The 17,781-nt window shown below is 42.6% G+C and overlaps 1 protein-coding gene across 1 annotated transcript in view; it reads left to right on the forward strand.

Moving 5' to 3' along the window:
- The window catches only part of LOC132396346 (neuronal acetylcholine receptor subunit beta-2-like), a 62,741-nt gene that overhangs the window by 37,327 nt on the left and 7,633 nt on the right, over window positions 1–17,781 (forward strand). The gene's annotated exons all lie outside the window — the stretch shown is intronic.

The following is a 17,781-nucleotide window of genomic DNA, read 5'->3' on the forward strand; positions in this document are numbered from 1 at the left end:
AATTATCCAAATTGATGGTTACTTTAATTAAAGCTATATTTTAGTATTATAGTCAAACCAACTTTGTCTCCCATAGACCCCTGCCCTGTGTTTTATTCCAAGTAGAGGCATGAGAACCTATAATGCAGAAAGTGGTCATTCAGCCCATCAAGTTTATGGGTGCTCCCTCTTGGGACAGACATAAACTAAGGATATTGTACTGTCGCTCTCCATACATCCACTTCCAAAATACTTCCTTTTGTAATTCATTGGTCTCTGGATGAGTTGGCAGCCCTAGTTGATCAGAAATAATAAGGTGCTGGTTGGAAATAAGAAGGAGGCATGAGTCCAGGCAGCTGGGATCAAGTGAATCTCTGGAGGAGTATAGAGGATGCAAAAACCTACTCAAGAAGAAAATCAGGTGGGCAAATGAGAGGCATAAGTCAGCTTTGGCAGGGAAGATTAAGGAGAATCCAAAGAGATTTTATAAGTATGTTGAGTGAAAAAGAATTAACTAAAGGGGAAAGAAGGCCCCTCACAAAGCAAGTATGTTTGTTTGGAGCAACAGGAGAAGGGCAAAATGGCAAATAAGAGAAAATCTGCAGTTGCTGGAAATCCAAAGAAGAACACACAAAATGCTGGAAGAACTCAGCAGGCCTGGCAATATGTATGGGAGTTAATAAACAGTTGATGTTTTGGGCTGAGAAAATGGAGTCCTGATGATGGGTCTCAGCCAAAACGTCGGCTGTTTACTCTGTTTTCTCTGTTTTTACTGTAGAGAAAGACATGAAGACATTAGAACTAAGGAAAGATAATTGAGATGTCTTGGGGATAATCTGCGAGGGATGATTGATAAATTCATGGCCTAAGGTAGAAGGAATCAATTCTAGAAAAATTAGCACACTTATTTTTCTTACATTTTCACACTTAGTCCAGCGGTTGTGAAGCATATGGATCCCTTCTTTGTCGAAGTCTGCATCTTGGATCTCCAGAAGTGGTCCACAGCATGGGGTGATTGATAAGTTGGTGGCCTAAGGTAGAAGGAGATGAGTTATTCACTTCAAACTCTCTGCATTTTCACTCAAGAGTTGAGCTGCACATGTATGTAACGAGAATTGTCTAACTCATCTCGTCCTACCTTAGGCCACGAACATATCAATCATCCCGGCTGTGGACCACTTGGAGGTCCAAGCCACTCTCGTTACACGCCCGTGCAGTTTAACTCTTCGAGTGATAATGCAGAAAGTTTGAAGTTAATAACCCATCTCCTTCTACCTTAGGCCACAAACTTATCAATTACTCCATGCTGTGGACCACTTCTGGAGATCCAACATGCAGACTTCTACAAAGAAGGGATCCATATGCTTCACGACCGCTGGACTAAGTGTGTACATGTAGGAGGGGACTGTGTTTAAAAGTAAATGTGCTAAATTTTCTAAAGTTGACTCCTTCTACCTTAGGCCACTAACTTGTCTATCACCACTCATGTATTGCAGAAGAGGAGGTGCTGGGTATCTTAAAATATATGATGGTAGACAAATCTCCATGGAAATTAATTACAGCAGCCCTGGTTGAGATGTTTACATCATTGTTAGCCCCAAGTGAAGTGCTGGGAAACTGGAGGGTAGAGAATGTTGTACAACATTTAAGAAGGGCTGCAAAGAAATGCCTTGGGATTATAGACCAGCAAGTTTAACATTTGTGGTAGGTAAGTTACTGGAGAAGATTATGAAGGGGTAAATTATATGTATATCTGGAAAGACAGAAGTTGATTTTGGGTAGCCAGCATGGCATTGTGCATGGAAAATCATATCTTATGAACGATTGAGTTTTTTGATAAAGAAACTCGGAAGGTTAATGAAGTGTTAGACATGATCTTTCAAGGACTTGACTAAGGCGTTTGCTAAGGTTCCACGTGGTAAGCTGCTCTGAAATATTAGATTACATGGAATGCAGGAAGAGCTGGTTAACTGGATACACAACTGGCTATGATGGCAAGCAGCAGAGAATGATGGCGGAAAATTGTTTCTCAGAATAGAAGTCTGTGTTTAGTGGCGTGCTCAGTGGTTGGTGCTGGACCCATTGTTGTCTCATGCGAATCAAGGTGTGGTTAAGATTTGGATGAGAATTTACAAGGCATGGTTAATAACTTTGCAAATAACACAAAATGACAGGGTGGACAGCCAGCACCTCTTCCCCAGGGCACTACTGCTCAGTACAAGAGGACATGGCTTTAAGGTAAGGGGAGGGAAGTTCAAGGGGATATCAGAGGAAGGTTTTTCACTCAGAGAGTGTTTGGTGCGTGGAATGCACTGCCTGAGCCAGTGGTGGAGGCAGATACACCAGTGAAATTTTAAGAGACTACTAGACAGGTATATGGAGGAATTCAAGGTGGGGGGTTATATGGGAGGCAGAGTGTGAGGGTCGGCACAACATTGTGGGCCGAAGGGCCTGTAATGTGCTGTACTATTCTGTGTTCTATGTTCTAAATTGATAGTATCATAGAGAGTGAAGAAGCTAATCAAAAACAACAGGGGAATCTTGACTATCTGTATGAGGACCAAGGAATGCCAAATGGAGTTTAATTCAGATAAGTGTAAGGTGTTGCATTTTGGAATGTCATATGAGGATAAGACTCTTCACAATTAATGGCAGGTCTCTCTGGACTGTTGTATAACACAGTGACCTTGGAAATCAGGGACAGAGTTCTCTGAAGTTGGAGTCACAGATGTACAGGATGATGAAGAAGGTTTTTGACATACTGGCCTTTATCAGTCAAGGCATTCAGCATGGACATTTGGAGCTGATGTTACAGTCATACAAAAATCTATGAAGCTACACTTTAAGTATTGAGGAGTATTATGTTCAGTTTTGTTCACCCTGCTAAAGGAAAGATGTTATTAAATGGATAGAGTGCAGAAGAAATTCGAAGGGTGCTGCCAGGACTTGAGGAACTGAATTATAGGGAGATTTTGAGACAGGCGAATTTTTTTTCCCCCCTTTTAGCACAGGAGACTGCAGGATTAATAAAGTCGTAAGGACAGAGATAGGGTAAATGCTGTCAGTCTTTTTTCCAGGATTGGGGGACCAAGAAGTAGTGGGCACAGGTTTAAGCTGAGAGGGGAAGTTTTCATAGGAAATAGAAGTGCAACTTTTTTATGCACAGATGATGGTATGCATATGAAATGAGTAGTTAGATAAGGTGGTTGGGATAAGTACAAAGGCAACTTTTCAAGTATGATTGGGCAGGTACATGTTTAGAAGTATAATGACCAAATGCAGGCAAAAGAGACTAGTTTGGATTGACATCCTGATTGGATGGACCAGTTGGGTTAAAGTGCTGTTTTCATGCTGTTTGTCTCTGGCTTTGCAGCTGCATCAGGTAATGGCAGAACATTTCATGCACTACCACCCTCTGTGCGCAAAATGCCCTTTGTATATCATTTTTCTCTCTTTAAAACAATTGTGCATTGATTCCCCATGCAGAAATACTCATCTTTTCCAATTCACTTTATTTGAACCCTTCAGAACTAAAGAAAGCTAAGAAATGTACTCGAACCTCTATCAGCTTTCCCTCTGCCCAAGACATAATGGTTGCCGCATACAGAGCAAACATGCTTTACCAATGTATTGTTGTCCTGTGTTAACTTAAAAAGTAATTTCTTCCAGCACATAACGATCAATACAGTTTACCATGCTGCTGAAAGCTCATTAAAAAAAAGCAGAAGATTGTTTTGCCCTCAACAGAAATGAGGCCACCCAGCACTCACCTTACTGAGATAAGCTTACTTAAACATAAACTTACATGCTTCAGCAGACCACTGTGAAATCAGAATTCCACCACAAGCCTTTGCTAGCAAATTGGAACACATCTTCCCATCCTTCCAAATCAATTAAGAGAAATGCTTAACTAATCCACGCTATTAAGTCCATCCTCTGTTCTGCTTCATCTAACTGCCTGGTCTCAACCACTCAGCAGTCATCTCCCATCAAAGTCTATATCAGCTTTCCCTCTGACATCACTAATCATGACTTCTGCTGTTGTCTGTGTGTAACTTGCATGTTGTCACTGAAATATCGTGGGTGTTTCAGTTTCTTCCCACATCCCAAATGTATGCAGGCTGGTAGGTTGATTTGCTACTGCAAAAGGGCTCCAGTGTGTGAGCTAAAATCTCAAGGAAGCTGCGGACAATACGGGTTGAATCCAGTGTGATGAATGTAAATGGGTTGTTAATGGTCAGCAGGAACTCTGAGATAAATGACCTGTTTCCATGATGGATGACTCTATGAACTCCATCAGCATTAGTGAACACAAAGTTTGCCACCCACCTTGTCCTTGTTATGGATGAAGGCAATTATTCTCTCAAATCAACTGAGAAGAGAGAGTTTATGAATAACCCTTCCTTCTCTATTCTACATCTAATAAAAATTCCGCTTCTGAGTCAATTGATCACATCTTATACTCATATTAGAAAGTAAATTAATCTGTTAGAACACAATCCTTGCTTTTTCTACTCCTTTTACCCTACTTCATAGCATTGAGACTTGCACAAAAACAATCAAATTCTGAGTCTGTCTGCTCCTATGAAGTGAGGACGAGCTTCCCAAAGCCCCCCACATCCTCTACTACCCCTACTGTGCCAGCCTGCTAGCCCTGCCCATGTATATTGACAAATCCAGGAACAGATCAGACCTCTGTTGGAGGTTTGTCAGGCAGTAGCACCAAGAAGTGGATCTTGCACGCATCTGAAGCAAAAGAAAATCTGCAGATGCTGGAAATCCAAGCAACACACACAAAATGTTGGAGAAACTCAGCAGGCCAGGCAGTATCTATGGAAAAGAGTACAGTCGACATTTCAGGCCGAGACCCTTCAGCAGGTCTCATGATGAAGGGTCTCAGCCCGAAACATCTACCTGCTGAACCATGTCTACGCCCACCTGGACAAGCCGGCGAGCACTGTGAGGGTCATGATTTTTGACTTCTCCAATGTGTTCAACACCATCCGCCCTGCTCTGCTGGGTGAGAAGCTGACAGTGATGCAGGTGGATGCTTCCCTGGTGTCATGGATTATTGATTACCTGACTGGCAGACCACAGTACGTGCGCTTACAACACTGTGTGTCAGACAGAGTGGTCAGCAGCACTGGGGCTCCACAGGGGACTGTCCTGTCTCCCTTTCTCTTCACCATCTACACCTCAGACTTCAACTTCTGCACAGAGTCTTGCCATCTTCAGAAGTTTTCTGATGACTCTGCCATAGTTGGTACAGGGCTACGGTGAGAAACTTTGTCACATGGTGTGAGCAGAATCATCTGCAGCTTAACGTTAAAAAGACTAAGGAGCTGGTGGTAGACCTGAGGAGGGCTAAGGCACCGGTGACCCCTATTTCCATCCAAGGGGTCAGTGTGGACATGGTGGAGGATTACAAATACCTGGGGATATGAATTGACAATAAACTGGACTGGTCAAAGAACACTGAGGCTGTCTACAAGAAGGGTCAGAGCCGTTTCTACTTCCTGGGGAGACTGAGGTTCTTTAACATCTGCTGGATGATGCTGAGGATGTTCTACGAGTCTGTGGTGGCCAGTGCTATCATGTTTGCTGTTGTGTGCTGGGGTAGCAGGCTGAGGGTAGCAGACACCAACAGAATCAACAAACTCATTTGTAAGGCCAGTGATGTTGTGGGGGTGGAACTGGACTCTCTGACGGTGGTGTCTGAAAAGAGGATGCTGTCCAAGTTGCACGCCATCTTGGACAATGTCTCCCATCCACTCCATAAATGTACTGGTTAGGCACAGGAGTACATTTAACCAGAGACTCATTCCACCGAGATGCAACACTGAGTGTCATAGGAAGTCATTCCTGCCTGTGGCCATCAAACTTTACAACTCCTCCCTCGGAGTGTCAGATACCCTGAACCAATAGACTGGTCCTGGACTAATTTCCACTTGGCATTATTTACTTATTATTATTTAATTATTTATGGTTTTATATTGCTATATTTCTACACTATTCTTGGTTGCTGCGACTATGACGAAACCCAATTTCCCTTGGGATCAATAAAGTATGTCTGTCTGTCTGTCTGTCTGTCTATCTGTCTTTTCCATTGATGTTGCCTAGCCTGCTGAGTTCCTCCAGCAATTTATGTGTGTCCTTTCACATATCTGCCTGATCTGTGGTAGAAAATCCTCATCCTCCTTCCCAAAAAACCTGTTAAACCCCAGGACAAATGGTGATGACATTGATTCCTGCTGGAGTAGTCTGGTGAATCATTTCTATACATTCTCTGTAGCAGGTATAGTAATGAGATTAAAACTGTCCAGTATACTTCATGTATAGTCACACCAAAGCCCCATATAATTGTGGTGAGACATCTTTACTCCCGTAGTCATTTAGTGCCAGTATGTCATTTGTCATCCTAAACACCTGCTTTAGCTGCATGTTATCTTTCAGTAAATAATGTACAAGGGCTCATGTGTTCCTTTGAACATCAGCTTTTACTCAGTGTATCCTTCAGAAATATTTAGCATATCTGCTTTTAACAGTGAATATGAATAAAGTGACCATTTTACTAGGTACACCTGTACCCCTGTTCATTAATACAAATATCTAAACAGCCAATCATGTGACAGCACTTTAATGTATGAAGAGCATGCAGACATGGTCAAGAGGTTCAGTTGTTGTTCTGTCCATACATCAGAATAGGGAAGAAATGTGATCTAATGGAATGGCTTGAGTATCTCAGAAACTGCTGATCTTCTGGGATTTTCTTTTTCATGCACAACAGTTTCTACAATTTACAGAGAATGATATAGAAAACAAAGATTGTCCAGTAAGTGTCAGTTCTGTAGTTGAAAATGCTTTGTTAATGAAAGACTTCAAGGGAGAGTGACTAGACAGGTTGAAACTGACGGGGAGGTAAATAACCTCATATTACAACAGTAGTGTGCAGAAAAGCATTTCTGAACCATGCAGTCAAGAGGCTATATTGTATTTAGGATATATTGTATACATTCTCTGATATTAAGGGGAACTATTGTACTACAGCAGCAGAAGACAACAAACATACTCTGATTAAGTAGCCATGCATGTCAATGTTTCAATTATCTGCTATATTGTCCACTCACCTTTCTTTTGATAATCCCTTGAAGTCTCTTTGTTTTCTCGTCATTCCCACTTACTGTATATTTGTGTCATTCGCATAATCAGAAATGTCGCATTCGGCCTATGCAGCTAAATTCCCTTTATGAGTATGAGTAGTTGAGACCCCTGCACTGCCCAGTATTCATCACCTGGAAAGGAAAGCCCCCTTTATTCCTTCTCATTCCTTTCTTTCATTCATTAACTACTTATCAAGCCACTCTCGTATATAACCCAGTATTCATCACCTGGAAGGGAAAGCCCTCTTTATTCCTTCTCATTCCTTTCTTTCATTCATTAACTAATTATCAAGCCACTCTCGTATATAACCCAGCTATCTCAAGCTCTAACCTTGTTCGCCAATCATCTGTGTGGAAGCTGACGGAAAGTCTCCTAAAAGTCCAAATACATCGCATTGACTGGAACCCCCCCACCTCTGCTCTACTGGAGACATCCTCAAGAAAACTTCCCTAGATAGCCAAAAAACAGGTTTTGCCTTCACTTGTCCATATTGTGTCTGCACAATCTGTTTATTATTTTTTATAGATGTCACGTCCTTTTTTACGGATGCTAACATATTCCAAACTACTGAAGTAGGGACAGCAGTTTGATAATTTCCTGTCACCCCTCTCTGTCTGTTGTTAAATAGTGGGGTTACATGTATACCCTGTAAAAATCAAGCATGGCTTTGAACATGATAACTATTGCATCCAACTACTCTGTGTTAACAGCTGTCAAAATTCTGGACATGTAGACGATCAGGACCACACAAGTTATCAAATTTCTGGCTGAATAACTCCTTGAGTGTTTTTCCATGAATTAATCCTTTACATTGTGGGTGCTAATATGATTTGTCCACTCTGTCAGTAGATTAAAAGCCTCTATTACAATATGACCTTGTTTTAATCCCTCACTTCCCCCACAATTACTATTCACCACCAATGCTTTCTACTCTCTGCCACATTAACCCTACCTAGCCATTTTACTTCCATACTGTGATATGATCCAAAGATCTCTCTAACTACTGCTGTTATTAATACTTCAATCCACCTCATATTCTTAAATTTTGAATATGCATATGTAAGGGAAACAAGTAGGGTAGTTATGGAAACTATGGTGATTAAAGAAGAGGAACTACTGGAGCTTTTAAAGAATATAAAAGTGGGCAAGTCACTGGGTGCTGACAGGATATTCCCTAGGACCTTGAGGGAAATTAGTGTAGAAATAGCAGGGGCTTTGACAGAAATATTTCAAATGTCATTAAAACCAGGGATGGTGCCAGAGGATTGGCGTATTGCTCATGTAGTTCCATTGTTTAAAAAGGTTTCTAAGAGTAAACCTAGCAATTATCAGCCTGTATGTTTGACGTCAATGGTGGGTAAATTAATGGAAAGTATTCTTAGAGATGCTATATATAATTATCTGGATAGACAGGGTCTGATTAGGAGCAGTCAACATGGATTTGTGTGTGGAAGGTCATGTTTGACAAATGTTATTGAATTTTTTGAAGAAATTACTAGGAAAGTTGATGAGGGTAAAGCAGCGGATGTTGTCTATATGGACTTCAGTAAGGCCTTTGACAAGGTTCCACACAGAAGGTTAGTTAGAAAGGTTCAATCGTTAGGATTAATATTGAAGTAGTAAACATGGATTCAACAGTGGCTGGATGGGAGATGCCAGGGAGTAGTGGTGGATAACTGTTTGTCAGGGAGGACATGGCTTTAAGGGGAGGAAAGTTCAAGGGGGATATTAGAGGAAGGTTTTTCACTCAGAGAGCGGTTGGTGTGTGGAATGCACTGCCTGAGTGGTGGAGGCAGATACACTAGTGAAGTTTAAGAGACTACTAGACAGGTATATGGAGGAATTTAAGGTGGGGGGTTATATGGGAAGCAGGGTTTGAGGGTCGGCACAACATTGTGGGCTGAAGGGTCTGTAATGTGCTGTACTGTTCTACGTTCTATGTTCTATGTTCTTACTCTTTGGCTTAGCCGGTGGGCTATCTCTGTTATCCCTGCTACCCCTTTGATAGCTCTTGCTCGGGAGAAACTTTACCTTGTGGGTTAAAGCATACTTGTCTGCTAACTTAGCAGTCTCTGACAATGTCTCTGCCGCTTTCTCATCTAAGTACGTCCTCATACATTCAGGGATGCAATCAATATCATCTCTTTCAGTTTGTCAAAATTCTCACTTGCCCCTTTTGAGGTACACCAGCGATCAAAGTACACGCTTTTCTCTTGGGCAAACTCCACATACATTTGGTTCCAAGGCTTCCTCAAATCTCTGAACATTTGTCTCTCCACCTCCGGAACCAACTTATGGACTTTATGCACTGCATCTTTCACTGTACCATAATTCCTTGACTGTTCAGTGGTCAGGGCAAAATACGCCTGCTGAGCCTTCCCCTTCAACACACTTTGTAACACGATAGCCCACTTATCCCTCGGCCATTGTCGAATCCCGGCCAGCTTTTCAAAGTGTGGGAAATACTGGTGGACCTCAGCTTCATCAAAAGGCGGTATTAATTCAATTTCTTGGCCTATATTAAATGGTACCACCAGTTCGTTACTCCTACCTGACGCTTGATCCTGTCACTGCCACATCTCCCTCTCAAACTGTCTCTGTTTTTCTGCCTTTTCTCTCTGTTTTTCTGCTTCTTCCCTCTCTAATTTCAGTCTCTCTAGCTTCACTTGTTCCAGTTGCAACTGGAGCTTCTCTTTACCTAAAGGAAACAGTTTTAACTCCTCCTCACGAAATTGCTTCATAGAAACATAGTGTTCCACTATTATTCTTTGGAGTTCCACCTTCGTCATACCCTTCTGTGCCTTCCTAAGTTTCAATGCAGTAACAACCTCCCACAGCTCATCTTTCTTAGCTTTCTTTAAGCCCGCAGGATATGGCATTGCCAGAAAATCAACATCCGTTTCTGCTGTTACTCCACACAACCAAATCAAAAGGGATTGTCTCCAATCAATTCAAACAAGCCTCACCCAACCAATTTGTTCATATCCGGGACACAGGCCCCAATTTTTGTCACGTACCCCATGACGAGTTAAAGAACCAGCAGAAATGGAGAATACTTTGGAATCTGGTATTGCTAATAACTAATAGTGTTTATTAGTAACTACACAATACAGTAATATAAATGCAGATATATCAAACAAGTTAGCAATGATTATAGATATATATAAGTGTGGAAATAGAAATACCAAGTTTCTTCAAGCTAAGGGGTAAATGAATACAGTCTTACAATGCTGTAAAGTTGAGTTCAGTTTGTGGTATTAAGTAGAGTGAGAGTGAGAGTGAGAGAGAGAGAGAGAGAGAGAGAGAGAGAGAGAGAGAGAGAGAGAGAGAGAGAGAGAGAGAGAGAGAGAGGGGAGAGAGAGAGAGCAAGTGAGAGAGGGGGGAGAGAGAGAGAGAGGGAGGGAGAGAGAGAGAGAGGGGGGGAGAGAGAGGGGGAGAGAGAGAGAGAGAGAGAGAGAGGGAGAGGGGGAGAGAGAGAGAGCGAGAGAGAGAGGGGGGAGAGAGAGAGAGGGAGGGAGAGAGAGAGAGAGAGAGGGAGGGAGAGAGAGAGGGAGAGAGAGAGAGAGAGAGAGAGAGAGATGTGTAGGTCTTCAGGTGAGCTGGTGCCGTCGATCTTCCCATTGTCCTCCGAAATCCTTTTAAAGTCACCGACTGTGACCATAACCAAGGCAACCGTTCTTCTGTGGTAAAGTTATCAACCCAGGCCAGGGTTGGACACACCAATAACTCCCCACCGGACACACCTTTTCTGCACTGCGAGAGACGCTGATCGATTCTCCTGATCGATCCTCCAAAAACCCACCTTCCTGTGGGCACAACGAGCTCATCCAGTGTCCAAAACCTTGTGTGTCTGTGTCTGTCGGGGTCCAGCAGCTGACCTGGTATTTATTCCAGCATGCTGAACACCAGCTGTCCATCGAACTGCTCTGCCCTGCTCTCTCTGTAAGAACTTTACAAGCAGGCAGTGTCCTTGTGGAAATGTAAACAAACTGCCAAGAAACCAAAACATCAATCTTCCGAGCATTCTTCGCATCCCTCTCGCTTAATAACAAGGTCTCTGTGTTGGACACCTCCCTCTCTCTTTTTAAGAGCACAGTTCATAGGGTCGGTTCAGGACCCCGTGACAAGTTGATAGTGCAAAACAATCTGACTTCTCAGAAAGAAACTTTCCTGAAATTGCTTGTGTTCCTGCTGGATTTAGCATTCTAATTTTCAGTCCATCTGCATGATCTATTTTATACACATGGACTCTCTCAATCCTTTTGTTTTTCCTCAACCTTTATCACACATTCTTGTATTCCCCCTTTACCTCACAGAAGAAAATGAAGTATAAAGGCTCAGTTTAAAGTAAGCAATGACATTATTGCAGCGGTCAGGAATGATATAGAATTATTTTGGGTAGAGGTAAAAAAAATCAGTAAGAACAATAAGTCACTGGTGGGCATGCTAACAGTACCTACTCTGTAGTATAAAGTGCAAAACAAGACATAAATGGGGCTTGTACGAAAGGTACAGTCATAATTATGGATGCTTTGAATCATCATATTAATCAGACAAATCAAATTGACAAGGATAACCTTGATGAGAAGTTCTTAAGGTATATTCAAGATGATTTCTAGGTTGTGTAATGAAATTGGATTTAATAATAATCACAGTAAAGGATGCCTTGAAAAGAGTGCAGCACTTCAAATTCAGATTGAAGGTGCAAAATTTGATTATGAAACTAATGTCTTAAAGTTAAATAAAGGCAAGAATAATGGAGTTGTCTAATATGGACTGGAAAAATAGATTAAAGGGTAAATCAGTGACAAATAGGTCAGGAAACCTATAGTTTCCTGGTGGTTCTCTGCAAAGCTACATTCCAAAGAGAAAGACGAGTTTGATGAGAGTTATGCACTACTGTGTCCAAGAAGTTCAAGGTGGAAGAAAATTGAAGGAAAGATCAGAAAATTGGGAATTACTGTGGAACCAGCAATAGACAGCTACAAATTATAAAGAGAGCTAGCAAAGAAACAGAAACAGAGAAATGAGCCACTGAAGGAAGCTTGTCCTCATCTTCTAAAGGGAATCTTGCACTGTTCACTCTATAGCAGAAACCTTAAAGCAAACCTTGGGGTTAGTTTGGGAAGTAGATGGTCCTGGATGAAGAGAACTGTGAAGGACAATTTGTAGACAGAGAGAAGCCCTATAGAGTGCAGGGATCTAAATGTCACCCTCCTCCTCCAGCATATCATACATCATAAGGAAAGAATACAAGTGGCTGTTTACTTCACACAAGGCAGCATGTCAACTTTGATAAACCTAAAATCTTTAGTCACTTTTTACCGTATGTCAAAAGCCTAACTCCAGTTTATTGAAGGATATAGTGAGTGAGTAGTGGTGACCTACTAAGTGAGGCAGCCATTTACTCACCAACATTTCCTTTCAGGATCAAGCTGATGAGAAGATCAAATTACATACACAAAATGCTGGCAGAACACAGCAGGCCAGGCAGCATCTATAGGAGAAGAACTGTCGACGTTTCGGGCCGAGACCCTTCGTCAGGACTAACCGAAAGGAAAGATACTAAGAGATTTGAAAGTAGGAGGGGGAGGGGGAAATGCGAAATGATAGGAGAAGACCAGAGGGGGTGGGATGCAGCTAAGAGCTGGAAAGGTGATTGGTGAAAGTGATACAGAGCTGGAGAAGGGAAAGGATCATGGGACAGGAGGCCTCGGGAGAAAGACAGGGGGAGGGGAGCACCAGAGGGAGATGGAGAACAGGCAGAGTGATGGGCAGAGAGAGAGAAAAAAACAAGCAGCTAAATATGTTAGGGATGGGGTAAGAAGGGGAGGAGGGGCATTAACAGAAGTTAGAGTAGTCAATGTTCATGCCATCAGGTTGGAGGATACCCAGCCGGTATATAAGGTGTTGTTCCTAATTTATCTTATCAAATTTTATTTTTAGGTGACCTGGATCATTCATTTTTCTGTTCTTTTCACATTTTCACCTAGCTTCATGATTTCTATCCGGCTAACTAACGGCCTATAATTTTTGGAAGATTTTTGTAATTGCTTCAGATTGAACCAGTGCTGGCATTTGCTGTTGACAACACGGGAGCATGTCAATTGGAATATTAGACTGTTCAGTGTACACAGGGTGAAATCTACAGGCTGCTCAGTGATAATGGATTGCTTTGTAGTGTTGACTCAGCAAGAGGTTAATTAGCTGGTAGAATTTATTGTGCAGCTTTCCACCCTGTTTGAGCTCAGGTTTAAAGTGCAGATTTCCACCAGTCCTCTGGTAGCAAAACATTAATATTTCATTGGCTCCTTTCATGTCCCCTTCATCTTTAGTTTTCTCTTTGAGGTAACTCGAAGCAGTAGGCTCCTAATGTTGTCCTATTTCCCTTTCACTGGACTGAAAAGCAGGATTTACATGGCATCTATGCCCTTTCAAGCTTTTTAAAAAATATTTATCAGATAGTTAGCAAGAGTTTACAATAAGTAAGATGTGCTAGAGTGATCACACATTGGCCTTGAAATTCCAGTTGTGGAAAGGCCAGAGGGTGGGCATCTTGCCCACTAGTGGTCTGGACTGTGAGGGTCCCTCCTTATTCAGCCAGAGGTGGCTATTCCAGACCCTGAACAGGTGAATGTCCTGCCAGTCTCATTTCCTACTCTCATGTCAAGAATTTGTGTCTCAGGTGATCTTCTGGCCTGACCAACAGCCGTGAGTTGTCGAAGATGGCCCTGAAAAGACTCCTGCACCTTATCAACTCCATGCTGATCAATGTTGAGAATGATGCACTGTCTCTTTGATGTCTCTCCTGCTCTGCCTTTTGAGCAATGTGATTATATCCTGGGTTTCCTGGTGGAGTCAGAGCAGAGCCAGATCCCAGTTGGAGATGAGCCATATTGTTGTCAATGAAGTCTGAAAGGAGCTCTATCTTGCAAAAAATTCAATTTGAGTCGGTCCATACTCAGTGAAAAGAACTAACTTGTCTCATCACTGCAAATTATGACATATTTCACCTACTTTCCAGGGCTAAGATGAAACTGAGATGGAGTGAAACACAGCAGTGCGATTCAGATGTTGGGGCCCACTGTAACCATCAAGCAGTCACCAGTGCTGGAATCATTTAAATCTGTCAGCAAATATCCTGAGTCTGAAGCAGCATTTCTTTGTTAACTGAAACACAATTTCCATAGCAAGCTGATAAATAATGGAAAGAACAATCAGGAAAAGATAATTGATGGGATTTTCAACTTCATTAAAGTAACTTCTCGTTATTCATTTTAGGCTGGATAGGTTAGTGAATCTCAGTTAAACAGATCCCCAATTATTCGTTTGGAGATACAGCGCGGAATAGGCCCTTCTGGCCCTTTGAGCTGCATCATCCTGCAGTGCCTGACAGCCCTGATTTAACCCTAGTCTAATTGTAAGACATTTTACAATGACCAATGAACCTACCCAGTACATCTCTGGAGAAAGTCCACACATTCCACGGAGAGGATGTACAGAGGCTCCTTGCAGCGGATGTCAGGATTGAACACCAAAGGGCGACACCCCGAGCTGTAATGGCATCATGCTAACAGCAATGCTACTGTGGCACCCAGTTCATTGAATTCTCCAGCTCATCCTTTTAACAATTTTGTACTAGACTTTCAATATTCCTCCAGTTTCTAATTTTGCAAAATGCCTCCTGGAAAAGTCTATTCTTTACTTGACTTGCAACAAACTTTTCCATTGTGTGAGGTTCTCAGTTATTTGTGCAGAGTACTGCAAAGGAACACTTAGTGACTTGGGGGGACTCGGTAAGACACATGCTTGACTGAGACAATGAGATCACCCAATGGTCGTTTGGCCAAAGCCCAACAACGCTTGCTAAAGTGATGAGGAGTGGAACAGAAATCAGTCAAGTTCACTAATAACCTGATGTTAGGGAAGATGCCATTTAGCCGTGATGCCATTCACAGTTCCCAAACCAAAAGCTATGAATGAAACAGGATCTTTATTGTCTGTTAAGGGCTAAAACCGTGGCACTTAAGTCTGGTGACCCAGGTATGACTCACAGAGGGCTTTTTCAAGAGCAAAGAAATAATTCCAAGTGAGGTTGGTGGCGACGTCAGATGCCCATCAACTCTGACAGGTTTTGCAGGACATTAGTTCCTACAAAGTGAAACCCAATAGCATGAATGACAACAATCTTTCACCACCAGATGAGCTCAATGCCTTCTATGCCCGCTTTGATAGCGAGAATATAACTACAGCTGTGAAGATCCCTGCTGCTCCCGGTGACCTTGTGTTCTCTGTTTTGGAGGCCTATGTCAGGCCAGCTTTCAGGAGGGTGAACCTTCGCAAGGCATCAGGCCCTGATGCAGTACCTGGTAAGGCTCTGAAAACTTGTGTCAACCAATTGACAGGTGTATTCAAGGACATGTTCAACCTCTCATTGCTATGGTCAGAAGTTTGTACCAGCTTCAAAAAGGGAACAATTATATCTGTGCCCAAGAAGTGTAGTGTTAGCTGCCTTAATAACTATCATCAAGGAGGCACCCACATCTATAGTGATGCAGTGCTTTGAGAGGTTGGTCCTGGCCAGAATCAACTCCTGCCTCAGCAAGGACCTGGACCCACTATAATTTGCCTATTGCCACAATAGATCTTCAGCAGACACAATCTCTTCACAAGGCCTTAGATTGCCTGGACAATACAAACACCTATATCAAGATGCTGTTCATTGACTACAGCTCATTGTTGAACACCGTCATTCCTACAGGCCTGATTGAAAAGCTACAAACCCTGGGCTTCTGTACCTCCCTCTGGATCCTTGTCTTCCTAACCGGATGACCACAATCTGTGTAGGTTGGTGATAATATCTCCTCCTTGCTGACAGTCAACACTGGTGAACCTCAGGGGTGTGTGCTTAGCCCACTGCTCTACTCGCTCTATATCCATGACTGTGTGGCTAGGCATAACTCAGATACCATCTATAAATTTGCTAATGATAAACCATTATTGTCAGAATCTCAGATGGAGACGAGAGGGTGTACAGGAGCAAGATATACCAGTTAGTTGAGTGGTGTCACAGCAACAACCTTGAACAATAGCAGAAAACCGAAGAGCAAACTGTGGACTTCAGAAAGGGTGGGACGAGGGGACACATAGCAATCCTCATGGAGGGATCAAAAGTGGGGAGAGTGAGAGATTTCAGCTTCCTCTGTGTCAAGATCTCTGAAGATCTATCCTGATTCCAACATACTGACATAAAGAAGGCAAGACAGTGACTTTATTTCATTTGGAATTTGAGGAGATTTGGTTTGTTACCTAGGAAACTCAAATGTACTGTGGGAGAGCATTCTGACAGACTGCATCACTGTCTGGTATGGGGGTAGGGGGCTACAACACAGGATTGAAAGAAGCTACAGAAAATTAATCAGCTCCATCTTGGGTACTAGCCTCTGTGCTAGTAAGAAATCTTCAAGGAGCGGTGTCACACACACACTTACTGTAATTGATTTATTTATTTTTCCCTATATTATGTATTGCATTGTACTGCTGTTGCTGCTAAATTAACAGATTTCACAACGTATGCCAGTGGTACCAGGTAGTAAGCCTGATTCTGATTCTGATACTGATACTAGGGATAAGCCGACATGGAATTGGCAATCTGATAATAATGTCCATGCCAGGTCACTTCTCCTCTCTCCCGAAGCCCATCCCAGTGACCAGAATTCACACAATAATCTGAGATTACATCGATAAGCATCCACTTAGTTGCCCTTTCTAACCAGTGAATATTTTGTAAATTCATTGTGGCAATAAACTTAAATGAACCCCCGGAGCCTGAGATTAAGTGTAACAGTTAGTATAGGGGGAAAAGAAACCAAGAGTATAATTCCACCGTGAGTGCCCTATGGAGAAGGAGGAACTACTTGTTCTTCCAAATGGTGCCATGGAATAATTATTCCCCCCACCTAAGTGGTAAGGATAGCCTTACTTTCACATTTCATTCAGAAGTTTTACACCTGCTCATTACTGCACTGCTGTGTCTTCCCTGATTATGTTCAAATAGTGTCTTATGTTATTATACTCAAATAACTGCCGACGGGACATCGACCATTTCAACTTCACCACACCTTGTTCCAATTCCAACCTCACTCCTTCCGAACTGTCTGCTCTTCGCTCCCTCCGCACCAATCCCAACCTTACTATAAAACGCGCTGATAAGGGGGGCGCTGTAGTAGTCTGGTGTACTGACCTCTACCTTGCCGAGGCACAGCGACAACTCACTGATACCTCCTCTTATTTACCCCTCGATCATGACCCCACTAAGGAGCACCAGGCCACTGTCTCCCACACTATCACCAACCTTACCAGCTCTGGGGATCTCCCATCCACTGCCACCAACCTCATAGTTCCCACACCTCGCACCTGCCGTTTCTACCTCCTACCCAAGATCCACAGACCTGCCTGTCCAGGTGGAGCCATTGTCTCAGCTTGCTCCTGCCCAACAAACTCATTTCTGCATACCTTGACACTGTTTTATCCCCCCTTGTTCAATCCCTTCCCACTATGTTCGTGACACTTCTCATGCTTTGAATTTTTTAATGATTTTAAGTTTCCTGGCCCCCACTGCCTAACTTCACCATGGATGTC

Source organism: Hypanus sabinus, chromosome 7 (genome assembly GCF_030144855.1).
Source record: "Hypanus sabinus isolate sHypSab1 chromosome 7, sHypSab1.hap1, whole genome shotgun sequence".
In the NCBI taxonomy this organism is placed as follows: domain Eukaryota; kingdom Metazoa; phylum Chordata; class Chondrichthyes; order Myliobatiformes; family Dasyatidae; genus Hypanus; species Hypanus sabinus.